Consider the following 24,688-nt stretch of genomic DNA (forward strand, 5'->3'; position numbering starts at 1 on the left):
GTCCATCACAGGGCCAACACATATAGACAGACAACCTTCTTGCTGTGAGGCGACAGTGCTGACCACTGCACCACCATGCCGCCAGAATCTGATTTATCTCACATATAAATACAAGAAAATGTTTTCTTTAAACTAAAGGTGAGGTTCTTATGTGGAGTACTTTCTTTTCTCTGCAATGTTTTGGCGCAGTACTTAATTACTTGCATTACTTGCTCATTGTTTGCCCATTAATTACTGATTCTCCTCTCCTATCTGTACACCTGTTTACCTGCTGCTTTCCAATTCTCCTAACTCTTCGTCCTTTATCGGCTCCTGGCATGGAGGCCAACTTGTCACCAGCAGACATATTGATGTCTAATGGTTGCGGGAGCATTTTCTACGATGCCTGCAGCAAACCTGAAGCCTGACAGACGGCTGTGAAAACAGCAAGAGGGTTTATCTGTGGAGGCAGGCCTTCGCTCCATCACCATGCCAATAGAGACAACAGCAAAGAGCTCGGTGCCCCTCCGCCAGATAAGGCCCCCAGACAGAGCAGCTAGACCCCTCGCCACAATGAGGGGACAACTCAGACTGTACGTGACCAACAGCTCAGACAGTTCCCCCCTTTTTGCACCTGCTGTAGTTTGTCTTAATTTCCCAAAAGACCCGAGCTATTTCAGTGCGCTCATTACTATGCAGAAGCAGAAAAAAAACCTATTCTAATATTTATTTTATTCCTCAGTATCGATTTCTGTGTGTCCTCGCGCATGAAGAACATCGAAGCCAAAGCAGTTTGATGTGCCAATCAATGTATCCAGTTGTGTGAGTTAAGGTGTGAAAATGTGCAGAAGTATTTTCATCCACACCCACAAAATACCCTCATACCGTATTTAATCTTTCACACATTTTTAAGGTGATGAGCTACTGATTGATGACCTCCTCTAACTGGGTTTATTCATTTGGTATTTCACCAACATGAGAGAAAGATCATTCAGCTCATTATGAGTTTCTACTTTGTGCTTATAATTAACAAGGAGAAGAATGAGTTCAGTGAGGGACTTTGGAGCCTATAGATGAAGGAAAACAGTTTGGGCCTCTTGGACTATTTTTCTATTTTGAGGTAACACATTACTGATCGTGTTTTCACGACAAGTCACGTATACTCGATGTTACTGCTTACCATTTTCTAAAATCTAATCAGCACCAACAGCCTCTAAGCAAACTTTAGTTTTCATCATCTTCAGTAAAGGGAAAAAGATAAACTTAAAACTTTAAAAAAAAACAACAACCCTGCATCCTACAAAGTATCTTATATACTTTGACAGTTGCCTTAAGAGATATATTAAGTATTGAACATAATTTCTTTTTGGATTATATTCATGCAACAGTTCCCCAAAGAAGTGTAGCATCTACTAGCTGCACAATGGAAAAGAGGATGACAGGGAGGACGGATGAAGGGGCAAAGTGCAGGATTTTTTTATTCCTATCTCTTGTGTCACTGGACATGAGTGGTGTACCTGTAAACACTGTCCCACCGGCAACACTTGCGCTGTTCGATGGTCCAGCTGCAGTCCCTTAACAATACTCCTTCAGAGTTTGTTACTATTGGTCCCCCTTTGACTTAGCTTGCAAGTAGCAACCTTCACACTGAAAATGACAAGTTTTGGTGAAGAGGAAATAAGAAAGTCTGTTGGGTTATTTAGAGGAATAGGTGTGAAGATATAGAACAAATACTATATTTTGAATATATAAACTGCAATGGAGGGATGTCTTGCTATGTTAAACTGCTATTTAAGTAACTACCTGTTGTACAGAAGCTTTCATTTGGGTTGTTTTTTGTCTTGTGTTACCCATAATTATGTCCTTTTTCTTCTAATGTTGCAGCTGCATAACATGCAGTGGTCACTCATGTATGTATCGACCATTGGAGGTTTCAGTTACAGCACTAGAGCCAGCAGCTCCGTCAGGTACCTACCAGGAGAAGACACTTGTGCTTAACTTGAGTGTGTGTGTTTATTCCAGTGACACTTTTTTTCCTCGATGAAAATATCCTCCATTAATCCACTGAAGTTGCCTACAGCTCAGTAGCCAAAAATATTAAACATCTACACATAAATATGTGCTTTCTTGTAGTTGAGTGCCGACATTTGTTTAGATGTTATAATCCCCAGAGTTTGTCATTTGTAAGAGTTCATTGTTGTACTCTTAAAGAAGAAAGTTGTCTTCCATCGCTCCTTCTTCTTTGGTCTCATCGCTGTTGCAGCTCCCTTGTGTTTGTGCAAGGTCTTCAGGGAAATAGCTGCATTCAGTATGTTTCTCTTGAAGGATATTCAGTTCTGTGTCTGGCCAACCGTGTCACTGTAAATCACAGAGGGCCGGTATTCCTTTGAGCCACTCCAGCCTGTCGCCAGGAATGTAAAGACAGGCTTTATATCCTAAGACTTAAATATGACCATGAATAATGCAGAAGCAGGTACAGGAAGCATTTTCCACACCTCTGATATTAAGTCAGCGGCACTGAATCATCCAGTCTGATTCACTGCAATTGTCTTGAAAGGGAATGGAATACAGTAATCAAAAATCAACTAAAACATCATGAGCTGAGAGATTTCACATGATGGATGGGGCCTGTGGCAGTTTCATAAAGAAAGGAGCTGTTTAGACGTGCAGCTCAAGATAAAAAAGCTCTTCTGAGGGGAATTCATTTGGTTCGGGTCACGTCCTTCATCTGAATTCTGTGCTGATAATGATGAGGGAACAAAAGACTTGGATTTGCTGTATTTCTTGCTTGTTAATTGTGTTGTGTGTCAGCATATACTTGTTTGTGCTTGTCTGGCAAGAAATTAACTTAGTCACAGAGGTCTGAGACAATAGCAGGCAGGAATTGCTGAGCCAATTGTAGCACCTCGGCAATGGTGAAACCATTTCGCTCCAGCAGACCACTTAATAGCTTTGGCTGATGCAGAGTTTGGAAATCCATCAGTCAACTGGGCCAGGCGGAGACGAGCAGCCTGCTCAGCTCACCACAACCAGTTGGTGAGGAAACAATGGACTTGTACTCATCATGAGCTCAGACCATTCAGTGTCAAGACCTATCATTCTGAGGATGACTTCCTCGATCTGATTATGGAAAGGGACTGGCACTGCCCCTTACAGTTTTCCAGCACATTTGCTAAAATCGAATGTGACAGCAGCAGAATCTGCAGTGATTTCATAGTCACGTCAATGTCCCACTAACAACTGGCTCCATTTAAATATACAAGTTTAATGTTATTTCATTATTTGAGGAACATCTCCCACAAGCTGGCATGCTCAGTTTGTGGTATTTTTTAGAGAAGGCTAATTATTTCTGATCGGCTCTATGAAAACAGTAATTGTACTTTGTGTGTGGACCCAAACAACCAATCTAAGACCACAAGTCCCAAGAGGTCTCAGCCCATTTCCGATCACAGTGAGAGCACATTCCTATCCTGATCTGACTTAATTGCACAAAGTGAACCAGAACGCAGAGGATTATGTGCAGTCTGCTTGACGCTTGATTGCTCAGATGTAAACAAAACAGGGACATGTGGGCCAAAAAATTTAAATTTTCATCCATCCATCCATTTTCTTCCGCTTATCCTCTTAAGGGTTGCGGGGTGGCTGGAGCCTATCCAAGGCAGCCTTCGGATGAGAGGCGGGGTTCACCCTGGACGGGTCGCCAGTCCATCGCAGGGCCAACACATATAGACAGGCAACCATTCACACTCACAGTCACACCTACAGTCAATTTAGAGTATCAATCAGCCTCGTCCCCTCTTGATGTCTTTGGATTGTGGGAGGAAGCCGGAGTACCAGACAGAACCCACACAGGAACATGGAGAACATGCAGAATCCACACAGAAAGATCCCAAGCTCAAGCCGGAGCTCGAACCTGGAACCTTCTTGCTGTGAGGTGACAGTGCTGACCACTGCACCACCGTGCCCAATTAGAATTTTCCTGCTCAAAATTTTTGAGCAGGTAGAAGAGATTCATATGAGCACATTTGTGGTTCTACTCCTTCACAAACACGCAAGTTCATACTCGTGTACCGTAGTTGTGAAAGCCCACTGGTCCAAACAAACTGGCAGTATCATCTGACACACTGTGGTCAAGGTTCGATTAGGCTGAATGTATTTTAGCCAACACCATGAGCATTCCAAACACTTCAAGCAGATGCAAATTATATCGGATGTAAATTTGCATGCAAATACCAATCAAATAAGTGACGGATACAATGTTAGATACAGTCTCAAAGGTCACATGACCTCCACCATGAACCTGAGCAGCTCTGTGACCACATTTGCTGGGACAAGGACACCTGTTGTCTCTTTCGCTGACAAAGCTAGCTCATGAGGGTGTGTGCCTCGCTCCGTCTGCATGCAGGTTTTCGTGCTGATGCAGGTAGAAATTCATATTACACAAGGGAGAGCAGGATCTGTGTTATTGTACACTGCTTGTATTGAGTAATGGCTGAGCCGTCTGTCATGTCAACATGTTACAAATGTTATCTTGTCTGGATATACTGTAGATACAACAGACCTGCGGGGCTGGAAAAACAATGCTTTGGGGATAGAGAGTCATAGCAGTGTGTAATGCGTATCTAAATGACAAATGATATAACAAATTGCTTTCCTTGCTTTGACTCACGACTTGTTGAGCTAGCAGGTTTTATGGCAGGTTTAATGGCACAACTAAAGATGTGTTATTACCCTGTGAAATTATCAAGCTTGTTTTGTTGTTGTTGAAATAGAAAAATAAAAGTAATCTCATGTATGACAAAAAATAGAATTTGAAATTAAGATCCTTCAATATAATTCTACTCATGTCATCAGCAGCACATTGACATTTGGAAAAGCACTCACAAAAATAAGACAATAACGAGACACAAACCCAGATATAACCAGAGGAGCACCCTGTAGACCGGATACTTCTGCCAAGCATGACTCCCTTTCTGAGGAATGATTGACAAGGCCCAGAGACAAGATTCACTAACTGTTAATTCATCTGATTGTCACAAGCTTGAGGGGCAGGATTCCAGTTCATTACTCACAGTGTTACTGAACATAAAGCATACAGACAATAACTCGAGTTCAAATAGTAGGTAAGATTGGCAGCAATGTCACTCAAGCTGTTGATATAAACACTGCAGATATATATTCTGCCTATGTCAGTGACCTGCGGGGGTTCAACTGCAGTTAAAAGTTGCAACAGCAATGCTAACTGCTTAGATTCAGCAGCGGAACATCTCTCTAAGCTTTTTACTATGAATTCCTGTCTTCTATCCTCCCAAATTTCAAGTTGCAGAGAAAGCAGACTCCGCTTAGTGCTGCAGTGATGGAATTCCTTTTTGTGATATAAATCCACTTTAACCCCCCCCCCCCCTTTTTTTTCCCCCATCCTGACAATCCTGGGGTATAAGTGATCCAGTTACAGGTCACCCCTTTCCCTTGGAGGATCAAATATGTGCTTTCTCTGCACTTCGCTAAGTAAATTAAAATAAATAAATAAATACACACTCCTGTTATAATGAAAGTTCAACACCTTTTCCTTCCATTTGTGATGTCACCTACTTAAATCTAACTATTCCTTATTAATTAAATGCGCTACCCACATTGGAAGGGAAGTATAATTTATGTACTCACGCCATGATTCAGAGTGTTTCTTGGCCCATAGCCCATCTCTCCACCATGTTTCATTGAAATCGGCCCAGTAGTTTTTGTGTAATCCTGCTAACAGACTCAGGTTAAAACATGACCTCCTTGGAGGAGGTAATAAGTTTCAGATGTGCAGCAGTTGACTTACAGCTTAATTTCTTCCTGCTGACACTTATTTGCTTAAGCCTATTGCTCATTTTTCATGGACCAGAGGCCGATGACCACAGTCCGCCAGTCCTCCATCCTGGGCTTTCCTCTGCAGCTGTTTCACAGTCAGCCAGCTCTGTTTGATGTCAGTCTCGAGGTCCCTCATCTGGGGCCTTGCCTTGGGGAAGGGATCTGCCTGGTGTTTCTACCAACAGGAATGAGTAATTACTCATGCTTTGTCTTGTAAACTGTCAATTTATTTGTCATATTTTAAAGTTGATTATGAGGTTAGTGGAGGGGAACTTCAAAGGCTTTGTGGGGAAAAAAAAGGTTGTATATTTCATTCTGAATATTTCAAGTCATTAATCTTTTCTGCTTTATCCCAGACTTCAGTTACATTTTGAAAAGAATGTGCTTCAAGACATTTAAAATGGTTGTCAGAAATTTTGTGGTTAGTATTCTGGATGGAGGTGTTTATCTAGAGGTGCAATCCAGTGAAATGTCACTGCTTGGTTTGGAGGCACAAAGATTGAATGGAGGTTTATGTTGTTTTGATATTCAGTGGATTAGAAGTCATCTGAAAGGCGAGACTTGAGGGAGGTCAGAGAGATGCTGACCAAGTCAAGATATTACAGTCTTCTGATTGGCAAGCAGAATGTAAAGTGTCACGTAAAGTGGAAAGTGTCCGTGTTGCAAATAATACTCTGTATTAAATTACTGCATGCACAACAGACCAAGTGTCCGCTGAAAGTGAATTCCAAAGCACAGATTAGATCGTTCCAATTGTTATGATGTGATAATACTTTCCCTATATATACACACACCGTGAAAATATCCAACTAATCCTGACAAATTACAGGATAATTGCATTAAAATGAAATGTGGTGACCAGCTTTATCAAAGCATTTCAGAAGAGAAATGTATTGTTTATTCTGCACTATTTTTAGACTTTGAAATTAGGTATGGTTTTATGGTACAGCAGGATTGAAATTCATCATTGAATCAGAAATTGGATTGACATGACATAATAAATGGGATAAGAAAACGCACTGGATGAAGGCATTCAAATGGAAGATATAGGAAGAAGCAGATGCTGAAGAAAGGATGAGGGAGAAAAAAATATTTCAGGACCGATATTTGCGCTAACAGGTTTAAATAGCATAATTGAAAACATCCCGTTTGTTCCTATTGTTAAGGTCAAATTTATTTGTAGAACATTTTGTAAATCAAACTGAGTTTGTGTTAAAGTGCTTTCCGACAAACCTGACTGGGCAGAAAGAATAATCACCGGAAATGAGTTGAATACCTACCAATTTACAGTGTGCACACTCTCTCTCTCTCTCTCACACTCACACACACACACACACACACACACACACACTCTCACACTGATACATATGTTCGGATAGTCATGCAAACAATGTAGAAATGGATCCATGATGTCAAGCATCATTGCAGGGGCAGGCATGAGAGTAAAAGTTGGTCATAAAACAAGCAGTCAAAAGATTCTGCTGTACTGTCATGGAGATGATTCCAGTCTCTAGATGCAGTTACTGGCAGTTTTCAACAGTTCTTTTCAGATGAGATTGTTGGATTGTTAAATGAAAAAAGAAAAAAAAACTCAAAAACCCTTGATCTGTAGATCTGAGGGCGTCTAGTTTTATTTGATGGGATAAAAGTTCTGAGAATGAGGGCAAGACCATGAAGGTCTTGAAACGTGGAGTTAAATTTTTTGAGGGAAATACAACAGGGAATGGCAAAGATGCAAGTACGGTACAGGTGAAGTATTAAATATAGGCAGGAACAGTTGTTTAGTCCTGATCCTGGATTCAATTCTAAGATGATGGAAGGTAGATTTACAATTTCACAAACTTCAGACTGTTATTGAATATTATTACAGGTTTTATTTTAATTTGCTTCCATAACATCAGTATCTATTCGAACTTTACCATCATCCATGCATTAAGAGAGAGTACCTGCCTGATAAGAGGATCGGACAGGAAAATATAGCAGTGCATCACCTACGAAGTAATCAAATTTAGATGTTGCTCTGAATGAATTAAAGATCGATGAAACGTATGTGTTGATTCATATCCTGTTGTGTACAGGCCATTCAACGAATGGATCAGTAGGAAACATGAAAACAAAGGCAGTCATGCAACCACAAAGAAGACTGCAAAGGTATTTCTGCTGAATAACCCAGCGGCCAACAGAATGGACATTCATGTTAGAAAATGAATTAAAATTTAATCAGCTTCTCCAATAATCAGCCTTTAAAATCATTGAGGTTGAGGGGAATGCATTGAATGTGTCAAGGATAATCACAGTGGTTTGAATAAGAGATGCTGAATGTGAGCACAACTTTTGGAATATGTGAATGTTAATGGTTTGGAGGCCATATACACTCATACACACACACACATATATGTGTGTCTGTGTGTATGTATGTACAAGTAGAGCAGGTCTAGTACCAAACTCCTTCTGTGAATTTACACCCAACAATTCTCCATGAGCAAACACTTCCTGCGGCGATGAAAACCTTTCTTTTAACAGGCAGGAACGTCGAGCAGACCCAGGCTCAATGGGGACAGCCTTCTGCTTTGACCGGTTGGGGGGAAAGCGAGTAGGAGGGTGTGGCAGAGACAAAGACAGATAATGGAGGAAGACAGATATGCAGAAGGAAAGAGAGGGACAGAGATGAAGAGGGAGAGAAAGGGAAGAGACTGATGGACAGACGGGGACGTGAGCAGGTGGAGCTCTGGGTGGCAGCTTGAGCCTCTTCAGGTCTGCAACCTCCTCCAGCAGCACCCAGGATCTGGGATGCGGGGAGTCTGAAGGCTTCAGAGAAGGAGATGAGTTAGTAACACATATGAGTATGATTTATGTATGACACATACAGGAGGACAGGGAGGAGGAGAGAGAAGCCCAGTGCACCATGGGAGATCCCCCGGCAGTCTAAGCCTATTACAGCATATCTAACGGCCAGCCTAAGCAGCCCAACTATAAGCTTTATCAAAAAGGAAGATCTTAAGTCTGCTCTTAAACATAGAGAGGGTGTCTGCATCCCGGACCGAAACTGGGAGGCGGTTCCACAGGAGGGGAGCCTGATAGCTGAAGGCTCTGGTTCCCATTCTACTTTTTGAAACTTTAACTTTAGAAAAAGAGGAGGGTTTGACAATGACAGAGAGAAAAACGCACCAAAATACAAACTCAACTAGAAACAAGGAACAAGAGGGAGGACATGAGGGCAGAGAAGAAGCTGATTGGATAAGAAACAACAAACAGTTGAAACACAAGCTTTAGATGATGAGGACTTACAGTATGAACAGACGAGATGCAGGTAATCACAGAATAAAGGATGAGAAATAGACAAACACAGGAAGTAAAGCAGACAGACATGAAGGAGGTGAATTTCAAAATAAAACTGGCTACTGGCAACTGGTTATGGGGAAACTAAAGTGAGCCATAAAAAAGATCAAATTCAGGTTGAAATATGAGTCCTTGAACTTAAGTGTTTAATGTGAAGATGATTAGGGTCAAGTTATGCGAACCATAAGACTGAAAGAACAAAAAGGAAAAATAAAACAATAAAAAATGTCCATTCTTCCTTGTGCATGCTCATATATTTAGCCTCATCAACATACACATCAGTCCAGGATTGTATTTATGAATCCACCATCAAAGCCCGGAGGCCTCTCCTGCTAAATGTTTGAGTGTAAATCTCAAAGTGTGTAGCTGAATCTAACCATACAACCTCTCAGGGCATGTTAAGGTGCTGCTTATTCATTCTAGCCTCATCATTGATCTCTCTTCTTGCTGGAAGTCTGCATTTTAACAACCGGAAGGACAAGTGAGAACACACACCTCCAGCGAGGCCAAGGGCCTAGATCGCCCTGCCGTGAGATTGATTGTTCCTCTGTATTCAAACTTTAATCAGGATCCGTACTAAATCCTCGTCATTTCACTTTACAAATGCCTGATAATTTCGATGGACTCAAAAAATAAAATGTGGCTCTTAGTTTAAATTTAATTGTCATTAAATGTGTCACTTTAAAGACAAATAACCAACTAAATAAATAACAAAAGGCAATGACAACAAAGAACTTCTTACTGCTAGATTTGGTTGAGCATGCCAATAAACAGACAGATAAACTCAGAGCCATGACAGAGTCCTCATATAATTCTAGATGATTTCACAGCTTTGCTTACAGCACATTCAGTGGAATGAAATGAGCACAGTGTGTTTCCCGTAGGTGGCTGACTAACCTTATGTCAATTGTCCAAAATGACGATTTAATATTGCAGACATATTGCCACCAATAAAGTTAGTAACCTCAGGTGGAGCAATCAGCCTTGATGATGGGACAGGGCAATATGAAACAATTGGTATTCATTGTGTTCGTTTGAAATGATGAAATATTTATGGGTTGCTTCAAGCTACTGCTGGGCCGGTGCAGGGAAGAATGACTGCAGGAAAAGAGAAACACAAGTTTTCTCTCTTATTCTCTGAGCTGCAGTGTTGAGCAAATCTGGGACTCTTTCAGCAAACATTACCTCAGAAGACACACATGGATTTCCTTTGTTTCCCATATGTGGATACTTCTTGTTGCATGTTGCAACACACTTACAGAAATAATGGTAGTGTAGTGCATGTGGTTGTTTAAGAATGCTTGTGTTTAGGCTTTCTCCCTTGTTTTAGTTCTTGCCTTTATCCGCTTTTTTTTTTTTTTTTTACTTGGGCTTGTATCCTGCCTCATGTTTGCTAATCCCTCATGATTTGTTTACCTTTTGGACTGTTCTATGTGAACCTTTAGCACAAGCTTATGGGTCTGTTCACCATCTTTTCACTGGTTGTTACATTTTCATATTCAAAGCCTTGAGTTTCACATGTGCATATATGTGTCACAAGATTAGCAAGGTTTTAACCTGGTTGGCGCACGGGCAGCACACATAACGGCATGAAATTTTTCAAAACCACCTTTTCCAATTTCCCAGGGGTGAGTGGGGTATGTGTTAGCTACATGTTTAACTTGTGAAATGTACCTGGGTTCCACACAGAGGATCTTAGTTTTAAATGTGCTGAAATCACACGTCCAGTGTTCTGTCAGGCTAATGGCGTCCTTGTTCCTGACTAAATGATACTGGCAAACTCTGTGTTACGGTATTAACCTTCATTACAAATCTAAAGGGTGCATTTTAGTGTGTAAAGAAATAAAACTAAAAGAAAAAAAAAAGTACGATAACAGAATAACTCACAGTGTACTGACAGATGTAATTTTCATACAGGGTCCACCATTTTTATTTGGTGAAATATGTTCTCCACAGTTTCAACCAGAAAAAAAAAACATCAGATTTTTTTTTATTTACCTGATCAACTGAGTAATAATCACCAAAATAATCATTATATACTCACCATATTAAAGCTGAGTTTGTGTAATTGTAAGATGGTGTGCGGGCTCTCATCATATAGCTGCATCAGAGGTCAGTAGCCCCGATATATGGTGTGGTTGCCCTGCAGCGAGAAGTTTTGTTTTGTTTTGTTTTTTTAACACATCGTTAAAACAACACAGCAGCAGTAAGCAGGTTCAAGCTGGTCAGTTCGACAGGGACGGTCAACTTTACTCTGATAAACCCTGCATGGTGTAACAAACCCCCTAATCTTACAGCTTTTTAGATTCAACTGTAGGTAAAAGTCAGCAGAGTTGAAGAGTGTAGTACATGGAGAATGTGTACCTGTCTCCGCAGGCTTTAGTGTTGCAACGTGTTTGGACACATTGGTCTTCTTGGACGTACTTGTTTTAGGTAAAGTTATTATATATAAAGTTAAAACATGTTTTACCTTGACTATGGCAAACAGGCTTACAGATCTGACTTTTACTAAAATGTTGATTTAAGATTTCAAGCTAGATCTCATTTAGCCTGATGGCATTGTTGGCTCTGACCATGTTGCAGATGTCTTGTACTTACCAGTGCTGCCACTTGCAGGAGGTTGTTCGCAAGTCCTATTTCTTCTCAATAATAAAGCAAGAGTTGTCTGTTAGCATGTACAGTATGTACGTATGTATGTATGCGTTTGACTCAGTGAACTCATCAACTGCTCATCTGATCGACATCAACATCTGCGTGTGTATTGTCGGTGCCGCAAGGAAGTGCGGTTCTGAGTTCATAGTCTTGGGTCTCAGGTGTTCTTGGCTCTGACAGTCGAGGATCTGACATAACACTGAGATGACAGTGAAGTTGTGAGATGGACACTGTACTAGTACCAGTACCAGCCACTTAACAGCGTTTAGTTTGGATACACAGCCACAGCTATTTATCACGCTTACCAGCAGTAATATTACAAGACCTTGCAGTCACTGTGATGTAGTAATTTCACTCTGTCCCCCTGAGCTCGGATGCATCCTCTCCATTGTTGCCAGGTCCAGCTTTGTATATATTTTGTGCTGACTTTCAGATCACTTCTTTCCGGGGTTTATCGCCCTTATAGTAATGTAAAGAGTTGTCGTGAACTCCATTAATGTTATCTTCACTTCACCTGTTTCTGCTCCACTCTGATAGAGTCTGTAAACAACAGCATTATTCAGTAGCCCCTCCTCACGCTGAGTTTAAAACCAAAATAAATAAAATCAAACTGAGTTGTACGCTTAAATAATAACTCAAACCTGATTGTGGATTTGGAAAATGGTGACACCTCTAATGATTAAGTATCATAAACATGGAGAGTTATCGCATTTGCATCAGCAGCAGACATATATTTCATACGTTTAATATTTCATCTATGTTTTGGGGTGGTGGTGGAGTTAAACAACTTGACCCTGGCTCTGAAGAAAAAGCTCAGCTCTATATGTGTATGGCTCTAAGCCTGCCTTGGGGGGGTGAGCTGAGCAGGGGGTATGAGGGGGTCTTTCTTGATGTTAGATTCTAGTTTGTGAAGAGAGGATGTTTCTGAGCTTTGTGAATGGAGATTCAACAATTACAGCGTTTTGTCTAATAGCTGAAGGTCTTTTCAGTCTACTCTGGCACAGCTGGGACACTAGGTCCTCAAGGGGTTCTCTGGAGTGCATTGCTGATTTATCAGCAGTGTTTTAGGGCTGCTTGGTATTGATGACCTGGCAGATGTGTGCCGAATAGGTCAGATTCTCAGATATGTGGACTTTCAGGAAATTGATGCTGGTTTGATGTCTCATGCAGACCCTGTTTTAAACCCCTCGCTGTCGTCTGTTAGTCATTATTGGACCCACGTGAACTCATGTTAGAGCTGTGCATATTGAGAATGCAGAAGAAGAAGAAGAAGCAGAAGTGGAGAGGACCAAAAACATAGCCATGAGGGCTGCCAAGGTCAGACAAGTTGTGTCTATGCATCCTGAAATGCTGTTGGTTAGAAAATCCTTGATCCAAAGACAGTGAGGAGTTTCAGTGATGGGCTTGGATGTGTGTTCTTCCCAGCTTGTCCAGTCCATGTGGTCTTGCAGTAATGGTGGCATGATTCTCCAAGAGAAGTGGTCATTGGAATGCTTTGATACATGTTTTCAAACTGGTATTAGTGAGAGAGGATGTCTGAGGTTAAACCTGTGTGAGTCTATGATTTGCAGGATAAAGTAGCTGCATTAAAAAAACAGCAAAATAAATACAAATTTTCATAGCCGCTGTCTTGGAATTGGTTTGGAAATGCAAGCAGAGATCGATAATCTTAAACTCAACAGGAACTCAAACTGAAATGGGTAAAAAAGAACAACCTCAAAGGGATGTTCTGTTTTTGTTTTTCACAGCAGTGCCCAAAAACTCTCTCTCACTGTAACAAAAAAAGGTGAGCCTTGAAAAATGTCTTGATTCAGGGCAGCTCACTTCACACTTTTACCACGTATTGAATTTAGCGCACACCTTTTTTAAAAACATTTTCCGTCAGTCTCATCGTTGTGCTGACAATTCCTTTAAGTAGTTAATGTTTTCAGTATGTTGGTTTGCGTCTTGCCTCACCTCTTATCATTGGTTCACCTCATTGTTGAACGGGATTTGTCAGACATGCTTGTGTGAGTTGCAGGGCAGGTGTCAGCAGTTGGTGTGATTCACCATCACCATCATCATCATCATCAGTAGCAGGAGCAGTAGCCTGCTCACAGCCTTGCTTTCCAGCACCCAAAGTATGCGGTCAGTTATATTGGAACCTGTGTCAACACTTGCTCACTCTTTTACATAGCAAAGTAGAACCTGATAATATTATTGGCTTACAGCTCCAGTTAGCCGTGTGTGCCTTAAATCAAAGGAGTAATGATTCATAGTTGAGAACAGACACAGACGTGTAATTGAGTCCTGAGAGAACAAACTCATTCAGGAGAGGATAACACATCGCGGGCCGATCTTTCGTCTCAAAGATTGTACAGACACTAATTCGCAAAGAACTTCAGCAAATTCACGGCTAGTATTTTTTTAAATTGTCTGTAAGAAATCAAAGTGTAGCTCTTCAACATGGATACATCTGGAACTAAAGCTGTCAAGTATCGCTTCATTTTCCAGCCATCTCCTATCCCTTCTTTTGTTCCTCTCTAACTGTTACACTGATACCTCCATCAGCACTGATTATTTTTCACCAGTTTTTTTTCCAGGGAGTCTTAAGTTGCTGTCATTTATTTATTTCCTCGTCTTTTTTTGTGTGTGTGAGATGAAACTCAGACAGGTGCTGCCAAATTGCATCCTTTCCTCGTCGCTCTCTGATGTGAGTTTATGCGCGAGTGTGAAAATAGGGAAAAGCTTGAAATGATTTCCTCAGCTTACTGAATGGAAATGGATGCAAAGAGAACATGTGGCTGTAGGCTGTCAAACAAGGTGCAGTGGCTCCCAGCGCCCTCATAAATAACAGGTGTGAAGCTCTTTTCCAAGCTCCACTTCAGGGGGGTTGTTTGCTGGAGGATACGATCCTGCAGCCAGATTAGAGACTGTCAGTTCTGCTCCTGACATCCCTTCCTGTGGCTCATAATATCAACGCAGTTCAAAAAATGTTTGTTGATGACATATGTTCTTAAAAAAAAAAAAAAAAAATCCAGTATGGATTATTCAATTGATCTCATTGGATAATTACTTGGAAAGTTTAATAACCTTGAGAATGCGCGTTAAGTTTGATTCTGAAATAAATTTATTTTACCAAAGTGTCTCTAAATTAAAGCACTCCCAAATGTTTGTTCATTTGTAGTCCCAAGTATGACGCTAAACAAGCATTTTTATGACTTTTGCTCCCAAACTTTAATTAAAATTCTTTCTAATTGGAAATTCATTATTGTCTCCAACCAAACTAAAATGAAAGAATTATCATGGCACTCTGTTATTTAGCGCGTAAATGAGGAGTCAGGAAATGTTTTCACATCACAATGTGGCTTCTACTCATTACATGGAATTGAATTGTTGTCAAACTCTGATTTTATTCCTCCAACCATTTCAGCCTTTGTTGTGCTCTTTTTTGATTGGATCCATTCGTCATGTCTGGGCATCTGCTCTGCAGCGTGGAGCTTCTGCCAGCCTTCAAGCAGACGTCTTCGTCTGGCTCTGGGTAGTTGGTTCCTTGAGAGGATGAAAGCATGACAGTGCCTGTCATGTCTTGAACGTGTCAGCGGGGACTCATTAACTAAACAAATCTGTGCCATCACCCCGCGGTCCGACAAGAGCTCCAGCCTCAGTGAAGGAGAAGAATTATAAACAAAAGACTGGCTTGTCTTACAAACAGCTTCACTTTTTAAACAGATTACCAATGTCTTTGCTTCATCTTGGCGGTCACCTGATAACTAGGCAGATGCTTGATATAAAGGTAAATACAGGGTTCTCTTCAAACTGACCATCATGTTCTCCTTTCGGTTTAGTTGATTTAGAATGCTGTTAATGTCAACTCGACTGAGATGTGGAGTAAATAAGAGATGAGTCAGCTGAGAAAGCAAATCCACGGATGATAGTACCCAAGGAACCTAAATTCAAGGTCTGCCATCCCTGGGCTCTGCTGACTAAGTGATTTATAATATGTATGTGCAGAATATGCTCTCATACTGGGTGCACCATGGCTCAGGAGGTAGAGTCACCCAGGAGTTGCTGGTTTGATCCTGGCTTCCTCTCTCACCATGTTGAAGAAGCACTAATTGCTCTGTGTGAGTTCAGATGGGTGAGGCAACATTGTGAGGTGTTTGGTGAGAAACACTGTGTAGTAAAGTCCATCTACCATCATTCCACAAAAATAAACGGTTAAGGGTTTGTCTTGGTTCCACCTGTCTGTCAACACGAGAAGTGGAGTTGCATTCTTGAAACTCTTTAATGACAAAAAAGTAAACTTCTAACTGCTGTATGAGGTCAACACACTTTGACTTTCTCCACCCTTTAGCTTGATTTATGACAGCAGATATGGCTGATATTAATTTCTTTGAGCTTGTTTGCTAAAAAACCCCAACAAAAACAAGAGCGTAATAAGATAAACCAGGATTAAAATGCAACAGTGAACATTTTTTCTCTCTGCCCAGATCAATCAACAGATTAATAGCATCCTGTTCAGTGAGCAGAATGCAGATATAATTGATAAGGTGCATAACTGTACAGCAGAGACATTTTGAATTATTTATCTGCTGTTAGATAAGTTTGTTACCACGGCCTCTGCAACACTGGGAAAGAGTCCTTATTAGATCACATTTTCTTCCCCCTTTGAATCATCAGCTTTGCCGCTACACCTGCTCAGATCTCGGCTCTCCATGGGGTGTAAAAAAGAATGTAGACTGATGCTTGGCAGCAGTAAAGGAACAAGTGACATGGTTGGGATGCATGGATTCGTTGTTGTAAAGTTAGAATGATCAATCCAGTGCTAGGGTGAGTCCGGACTGCTGTTTTCCTGCTGCACATTCAGGCAAGATGAATAGACTCAGATGTATCATGGCACGGTATCTCCTTCCTCCATTACAGTGCTTGCATGCTGACTGTCTCTTCGCGGAACAGGTCCTCTGATCAGTCCTTGAAACAGATTTCTGGCCTCCACACTCTCTTCACGAAGGACTTATCTCTGAGTCATCTGCTTGATTGAATGCAATGAATAAAGAGACACTCAAGTATGTGTTTTTGTGTGTAAATATTCCATTCAAAAAGTGGGGATTTTTTTTTCCTCCCAGCTATTACTCACATTTTGTGCCTGATTCAAAGCCACATTAACTGCAATCATACATTTTTAATCTCAAGCACATGTTTCAGTATGACTCACTCTGTAAATCTGATGTATAACTCAAAAATCAAATCAGCTCTTGGGTAGTGTTGATTTACACCAGAGAGCCCAACCTAATACCATGCATGCTGCTCATTTACACATCCCGCAGCTCTGTAATAACCTTAATCATGAATGCAGGATGTAAGTATCCCCTCCTCATGGCTAATTCTCACGTTAAAATTAATATATTCTTCTTAGGCTTTTATAGAATTCTTACAAAAGCTTTTGTATTTGCCCAACTTTCTTGTATGAGCTTAAATTTGAGCATACATCCTATAGTCAGAGGCAGATTTCACAAGAAATCTTTTGCCATTTCTGAAGCCATTAATATTCATCACACATTTGTTGCTTCAGGCTTGTTATGAGTCCTTTTAAAAGGGACCGTGGTACATGAGAAGGAATGAAAAATCTCAGTAGCATACATGTATGAAAGAAAAGGTATTTTAGTTGTGAAGAATGGATGTTGCCAGTGTTGTTTTTGTCTGGGATTCTTTCATGCTGCCTTTAGAAAACTGCTGCATCTGCCAATTTAGCATGAACAACTGCAGCTGATCTTCTTCTTTGCCATATGGTTTTCTATTGTTCTCATCTCCGCCACATAATAGTAGGTTCCATGAACAGGTGTGTCATAGGATTACGTGTGTTTACCAGAAACGTCTCCACTTTCAAAGGTTTTTGTGTGTGTGTTTTTTTTTATCCTAGAAGGCAGATGCAGTGGCTCATAAAGACGAAATTTTATCAGGCGTGAATGATAAAGAGCGACTGCTGTAAACATCAGAACTCCCCACATAAATATGTGCGTTGACATAAACTCATGTTTCAGTGAAGATGTATTCAATGTTTGATCGGCTTGAACTTCATTTTTTTCATTTTGAACTTGGTGTTTTTTTGACTTTTCCTGAATGTTCTAAAGTATCTTTTACCTTTGCCTCTTGATTTCGTTCATGTTTTACTTGCTGCTCATTTATTGCCGTCACCTGCGTGTGTCTGATCAGTGAAATGAGCCTGGGCCTCTCTAATTTAACCACCTGTGTCAAACCACCTGTGCCTCATTACTCTAATCACATGCACACACCAGTAAATAAGTGCACTTAACCCCCTTCTCTCTCTTTTTATCTCTTCGTGGTACTCTCCTCTCTCAGAGGGCAGCAGAATGGTGAAGTGGCCGTTGCATCACAGCAAGAGCGTTCTGGGTTCAGGCCCTGGTTGTGCTAACCGGTCCTCCATGGAGGACACCCAGGTGTTTTTTTTCTTAAACTAAAATTGAATGACTACAGACAGGCAAGGCTTCAAGCAGCGAAACAGAATACCCAAGAAAAGTATAAAAGACTTTACCAAGAGATCGACCATGAAGTAGACAACATAGGTGGGTAAGTCACCCAATCAGCGCCCCGCAATGTGTTTACGTCATGTTTTCGTCCCCGCTCGGCTCTATTGGAACCCTAGTGGAGCAGAGACCAAAGTGGTAACAGTTGCCCAAAGACTCCATATCCCACAATCCTACAGCAGCCTTAGTTTTTGCTGAGTTCATATCCCAACATATGTGTCTTCTTTGTGATGGTCACTTTGTCAGATTAGATGATCAGGGGGTCATAAATTCTCGCTATGCCACCGGCGAGTGACGCGACGGACCGCACAGCGGCCAGTCAGCTCTTTCACAATTGATGTACAGCCCAGTAAATGCTGAGTGTTCCACCTGACGCCAACAACAAACCATGTTACACATATAAATACGGTTTTATGAATGAGTGTGAGGCTGGGACCATCCATCAGGCAGCAGCGAGGATGATCCTTTCCCTGCTCAGTCCGTAGTAACAGTGGGTGTGTGGGTGCAAAGCAGACGTACACACACACACACACACACACACGATACATCTGACTCAAGACTTAAGTTTCCGCTCAGTGAAATGAAAAAAAAAAACAAGGGTTGTATTGAAATTCAACACTTTATCTTATGGTGCACTAAATGTGCCCATGTCCTCTAGAAGTTGAGCATGTTAATGTTCTAATTATATTAGACTTCCAAAGTAATCAGCCTGGATTACAGACAATGTTCTTAGATTTAATAATCCATCACAATTCCACACCAGTGCGGGAGGATTCGGTGAATGGTGGTGGTGTAAAACACAGGATATTGACACTGACCCAGAATAGCATTTTGGTTAAGTTTAATTATGGGTGAAAGATTGCAGTTTGGTTAAATGTTAATTAACATGTCATGTCTCACGCTCCAAGACACAGCCGACTTTTTCAATATTAAACAAAGACCATGATCTTCCCCTAATCTTGTCCAGCAAGGGTTTGAAAAAAAAAAGTTTAATTAAACTGCAGCAGATATTGTGCTACAACAGATATTTTGGCAGAAAACTGAAATAAATACAATGTCAGTGAATGTTTTAATTATAAATTCAGCGTGAAGTCTTTGTGCCAGATAATTGACAATGTCCTCTCATAATGTCACAGGGAAATGTGATTTGGGCTGTATGGTCGGGATGATGTCATGTTGCGCCAGAGGTTCATTTTTGTTAGACACCTCACGTGTCAAACGTTGCCATTGTTGAGTTTAAATGGTGTTTGGTCTTGGCACGAGTCTTAGTACATCTGACTTTCAGTTCTAAACTATAATTAGTCTAAGAGCAGTCATCTGGAGGGTTGGAGGGTCTATGAAATGTTCAGTGCGGATTAAATTACAGGGATACTGAACTGAAAACCATCAACAAGCAACTCGACTTATAAAACCCTCCATTACAGATTTTTCTTTCTACCAACAGAAGTGATCTACTTTTTTCCCTCTGATATATAATTAAAAGCTCCTGGGTCCTGAGACAAAAGCTCAAAAGTCATGTCTTCTCTCATGATGTTCTCATCAAATTAAACTGGCACTGATGAAATATGTTTCTCTGAACCAGATTACTCTTTTTTTTTTTTTTTTCCTTGGACAGGTCTAACTATTTTTTGAAAAACCCTCTCCAAGCATTCAGTCTTCTGGCCGACGTCTCACGCAAAGGGAACTTGTTTAGCGTCAAGACTTTCCCAACACTGCTTGTGTTCCTGCCCTGTTGAACATTATTCACCGTGACAATAAGCTACATGTGATGAACAACTTTGGTTTGTGTGTCGGAGCTGAAGCAAGGCCTATCTTAATTTAAAATAAAGATAGGTTATTGATCAGTAGTCCTGGACTATTAGCTCTGTCTGGATTTCTGGTATGCAACAAACAGCGGGGCAGCGGGATGCTGAGGCTGCGAGAAGCAGGGCAGAGGCGACGGGGAAGGTGCTGATAAATTGGACGGGATTGCTAGTCAGCAGAAGCAAAAACTTAATTATTTACTCACTAAAGCTTGTTGTGCTCTGCAAAGCAACATTAAGAGCTGATAAGGAAAAGATAACTGGAAGAAAGAGCTCCAGCCATGCTGCAGCATGTGAGGCTGTAGTTAAACACAGCCATCGACCATAGAGGCAAAGCGGCTGTAGCATAAAATGAAGCCAGTGAGAGCGTCTTTATTATTTTATTTCAAGTGGCCATAAGTGAAAGTTTTTTTGTTTTGCCGTCTCACTTTATTACCTTATGATTTCATCATAAGCCTTCTTTGATACAGCTTGATTTCATTATAGTCCCAGAATAAAAGGCATTAAAATAGCGCGTGTGTTTTGCTAACTCTTGATGAGTTTCCATGGCATTCTCAGTCAAAATGACAAACTCTGGGCTCACAAATAGTCGTCAAAGCCAATGAATGACGTCATGGTAGTTACCGCCACCTCTTTCGTTAGAGTTATCTATAATTTCACATGAATGCTACTGATAGCATGCTAACCTGCTCACAACAACCATTGTGACACGCTGGGTGTGTTTCCAGCTTCATTGTAGTGTTGGAATGTGTTCACAATCACTTCTTGACAAACAGACTCAAGCGAAGGGCGTGCACGTGTGCCTGAGATTGTTGTTAGACCCTGTTTGGACTGTAGCTACTCTGGCTCCGGTACACTCTTGTAATATTACAGGGAAGAAGTGATTATCTTTTGGAGGCAGTCGAGATTAACTCATAGACCCTGGATCCTCAAGACTGTTCTCAGCCATTGGCAGGAGCTACTGAGTTTGAAAAAAAGATTATTTACAGAAATCGTCTTGATCTTATTCTGGATCTTTAGGACCTATTTTTGAGAAATGATCTGGGGGGGCGGTCTCTCTTTTTTGGTGTTTATTGTGCTTTATTTTGAACCAACGTCCCATCTGTGTCTGTGTCAATTTTCAGTTAATTTAACATCAAAAATTTAGTTAATCAAGATCTTACCTGCCTGCAGCTGATTTATGCCTCTGAGTTCACCTGCCTGCACCATTGTGACAGTCATGATATATTTCATGGCCATTCTAATGCCAGTAGGTGTTACACTTCAGCATACCAAGCACCCGTGTGATGAAACCGCGTTCAAATGTTAATTTTAAAGAAAAATCACACAGTGAAACCTTGAATCTACTGGACAGGGAACAAGCCAAACCCTCCAATGCTATCCATCAATCCGATTACACTTTTCTTTTTTTCTTTTTTTTTAACCGTGAAGCCACATGATTGATGGCCAACACTTCTCTACACACTAAACCCAGTCGTTTTGTTGCAAAAATACCCTTGTGATGTCAATCACTGTGGGGAGGTGAACCTGGAGATACATCATTCAGTGGTGGAGGGAAGGAAGCGTTTGTTTGTATGATTTTCAAGAGAAAATGTAACCTCTGTTATGAGCATGGCGGTGGGAGCTTTGTGTAGAATGTGTGACCTTTCCTTGACGGTCGGAATATGTTAGTGGTGAATTAATGACCCTGATTATAATAAGTGAGAAAATCCAATAATTCTGGCCATCATAAGACCCTCAGGGCTCTTCTTGGATTGCACTCTGCTCCCAATCTTCCTTCCATAGCCTTGGAGCTGTATCTGCCTCTGATGAGCTTCTGAAACACTCATCAAGGTTGGTGCTTGTGGTACAATATACATGTGAAAAATTTAAAAAATAACATTTCTTTTTGGTGTGCTGTCAATAACTCATTTAGGTGGCTGTACAGATAATTGTTATATTTGTCTTAAATGTATAACAGTCAAGGAGGTCATGCTTGTCATCTATCAGACTTACAACGCAAAATCTATGTGGCCAATTTGCTAGAGAACTTGCTGGAGGTGTGTGACATGCATGGGCCAAGAAATATCCCATAAATGTTTTGGCAAATTCTTTTGTATAGCGGAAAAAACATTTTTTCACATCAAAGTTGGCTCTTTAGCTGGAGACGGTTTGATATTTCTTGAGCTGGAGAGGTCCAAGGGGAGTGTCAGGAAACTACTTAGCTCCCATCCCACCACAGGTAAGTTCTCCAGCGACGAGTGGATTGTCCAGACTTTACTGCACAAAGAGGATTTCTCTGACAACATTTCTGCTTCATACCTGATAACGGTGTCATTGTCCCCCTTGAAGAGGTCTTTCCTCAGATCTAAGAAGAGCTCCTCCTCATCTAAGAGAGAGCCCAAGAGCCTCCCCTGTCACGCACTCCTCTTAGCTGCTCTGACACTATCTCGGCGGGTTGTAATCAGGTTTCCCTGTGAATACATCATCACCTTTTGCCATTCTACTTTCTGATTGTCTATCTTACTCTAGCTGATGATTTGAGCTCACCAGAGCATACAAGTGTGCAGATAAATACACACAAAACCAAACACACACCTCTTCTCTGTGGCAAAAGTTGGACAAAAATGAGAGCCCTTTTCATTCGAGTACAGATAGCTATGCAAATACATGCAATCTGCTCTTTTGTTTAAAGGCCAGCAGCCCAAACTGGAACCATCTTCATTTTATTGCTCCACAACAACAGTCATTCACTAAAATTGAGAGGGAAATAATAGCGTGTTAAGGGCATTAACATTTCTACGTAGGCTGAAAAACACATGACATGCTTCAGAACAATAACAGGCTCGCAGGCGTGGGCACAGTGGAGATGAAAGGAGATTGTGAGAGTGAGAAAGATGGTGAACGGCAAAGAAAGGAGAGAGATGGAGGGGATGAAACTGTGTGCGTGTGAGAGAGAGATCAAACATGGGGACTGAAAAATGGGTGAATGAGCAGAGAATGAAACGAGAAGTTCTCTCAAAGTGATTGGAGCACGTACTAAATGATGACTATCCTTATTTATCTTGGCTGCATTTAGCCTCATATCTGTCATCTCTTTTTCATCAGCGCTGATCCTTCCCATCTCTCGCCCCCCCCCCCACCCTCCGCCCCCCTCCTTAATCCCACCACCCTTTAGATGAGCTTTTTCATTCTGCACAGACAGCTGAGTTGTGCATTTGGGTCTTTCTCACTGATTCTGGCGTGTGTGTGTGTGTGTGTGTGTGTGTCGTCATTGCCTTGTGTCTGTGTTGACTAATCGGACTCATTCTGATCTTTGGCCTTCCTGGACTCAAACATAATTAAAGTGGAGGAACCGGAAAGTTCAGTGGAAAACAAAAGTTTGTGACCTGCACGCTTTCATTAGCAATATAATCTCAAATGAACACCACTTTTTTTTTATTTTTGAGGGGTAAATGCAAGTAGTAATATGAATCATTGTCACGGCTCCATCTCTCACCCTGTTGAGTTTAGTTGTGGGCATTTATTTGGCCTTTCTCCTTGTGTTTTAGGTTGATCTTGTCAGTTCCTATTTTATTTTGAAATCACTTCCCTCCTCTGTCTTTGTCAGTCCTTAGTTCTCGTCAGTCACAGTCCTGTTCGCGGTGTTTCTTACCCAGTCCGCTCCTTCCCTGCCCTTGTGTTCCACCTGTCACTTGTTGTGTCATCGGTTGAATTTTTACTTTGGTTATCTTGGTTGTCTCGTCATTCAGAAAGTCATTAAACCTAAATATGACAGATCAATGTGATATCGACAAAGCACAGTTCTTTGTGTTCTTGTTTTGTTTTTTTTTAAGCCAGGAATCACCTGGCTAGAATTCACACTAGTGGGCCAAAACTCATTAAAGTATGTGTGATGAAACCAAATTTAATTCATAGATGTTCAGAAATCTGACTGTACACTTCAACAACAAATATTACTCGGACCGGAAAATTCCTAGACATGCTGACCACCCCTGTGACTGATTGGCCACATTGTGTTGTGTCTGAAAACCTGTGGAAATCACATTCTCAGAGAAAAAAATGTGATAAAGAGCCAGTAATAGAGGAGAATTGCTGCGAAGATGACAGCAGCAGAAGTCCGGATTTGGGGGTTGAGAGAGAGAGAAAAAGTGAGGAGAAGAATGATGAATGAACAGATGAGTTGTGAGACACTGGTGAAGGGGGAAGGGGGCAAGAGATGAGTGTGTTACGAAGACCAGATGTGACATAATGAGATATGATGCATCGACAATCTGTGTTGCATTTGAAGTTTCTTATCAAAAATCTTTTTAGCAATTTCTTTCAGCGAGGGACATTCCTAGGATTAAATTAGAGATTATAACAGGAATGGGTTCTGGCAAAAGTTTCCGGTAAAAATTCCTTCTGTAAACTCTCCTCAAATGTAGAAGAAAAAGATTTCAGCTTCAGGATTACAAATGTTGTTTACACCAAATTCATATCCTGAGGAAAAAGTCATTCAGAATAAAGTTGTGAGATTTTCTAGGGGGAAACTTTTCGATCGTAATAATGCGAGTT

At 41.0% G+C, this 24,688-nt stretch overlaps 1 long non-coding RNA gene across 3 annotated transcripts in view; it reads left to right on the plus strand.

Moving 5' to 3' along the window:
- The window catches only part of LOC147251393 (uncharacterized), a 144,861-nt gene that overhangs the window by 37,949 nt on the left and 82,224 nt on the right, over positions 1–24,688 (plus strand). Inside the window, exon 3 of one of the 3 annotated variants that reach the window (XR_015119064.1) lies at positions 16,729–16,873. The exons of the other annotated variants lie outside the window; for them this stretch is intronic. This is a non-coding gene — a long non-coding RNA (uncharacterized LOC147251393). Of the gene's footprint in view, positions 1–16,728; positions 16,874–24,688 lie in introns of those variants that run through there. 3 annotated transcript variants of the gene reach the window in all.

Source organism: Aulostomus chinensis, chromosome 13 (assembly GCF_037954235.1).
Source record: "Aulostomus chinensis isolate RoL2024-O1b breed Wild chromosome 13, RoL_Achi_v1.0, whole genome shotgun sequence".
Lineage (NCBI taxonomy): Eukaryota > Metazoa > Chordata > Actinopteri > Syngnathiformes > Aulostomidae > Aulostomus > Aulostomus chinensis.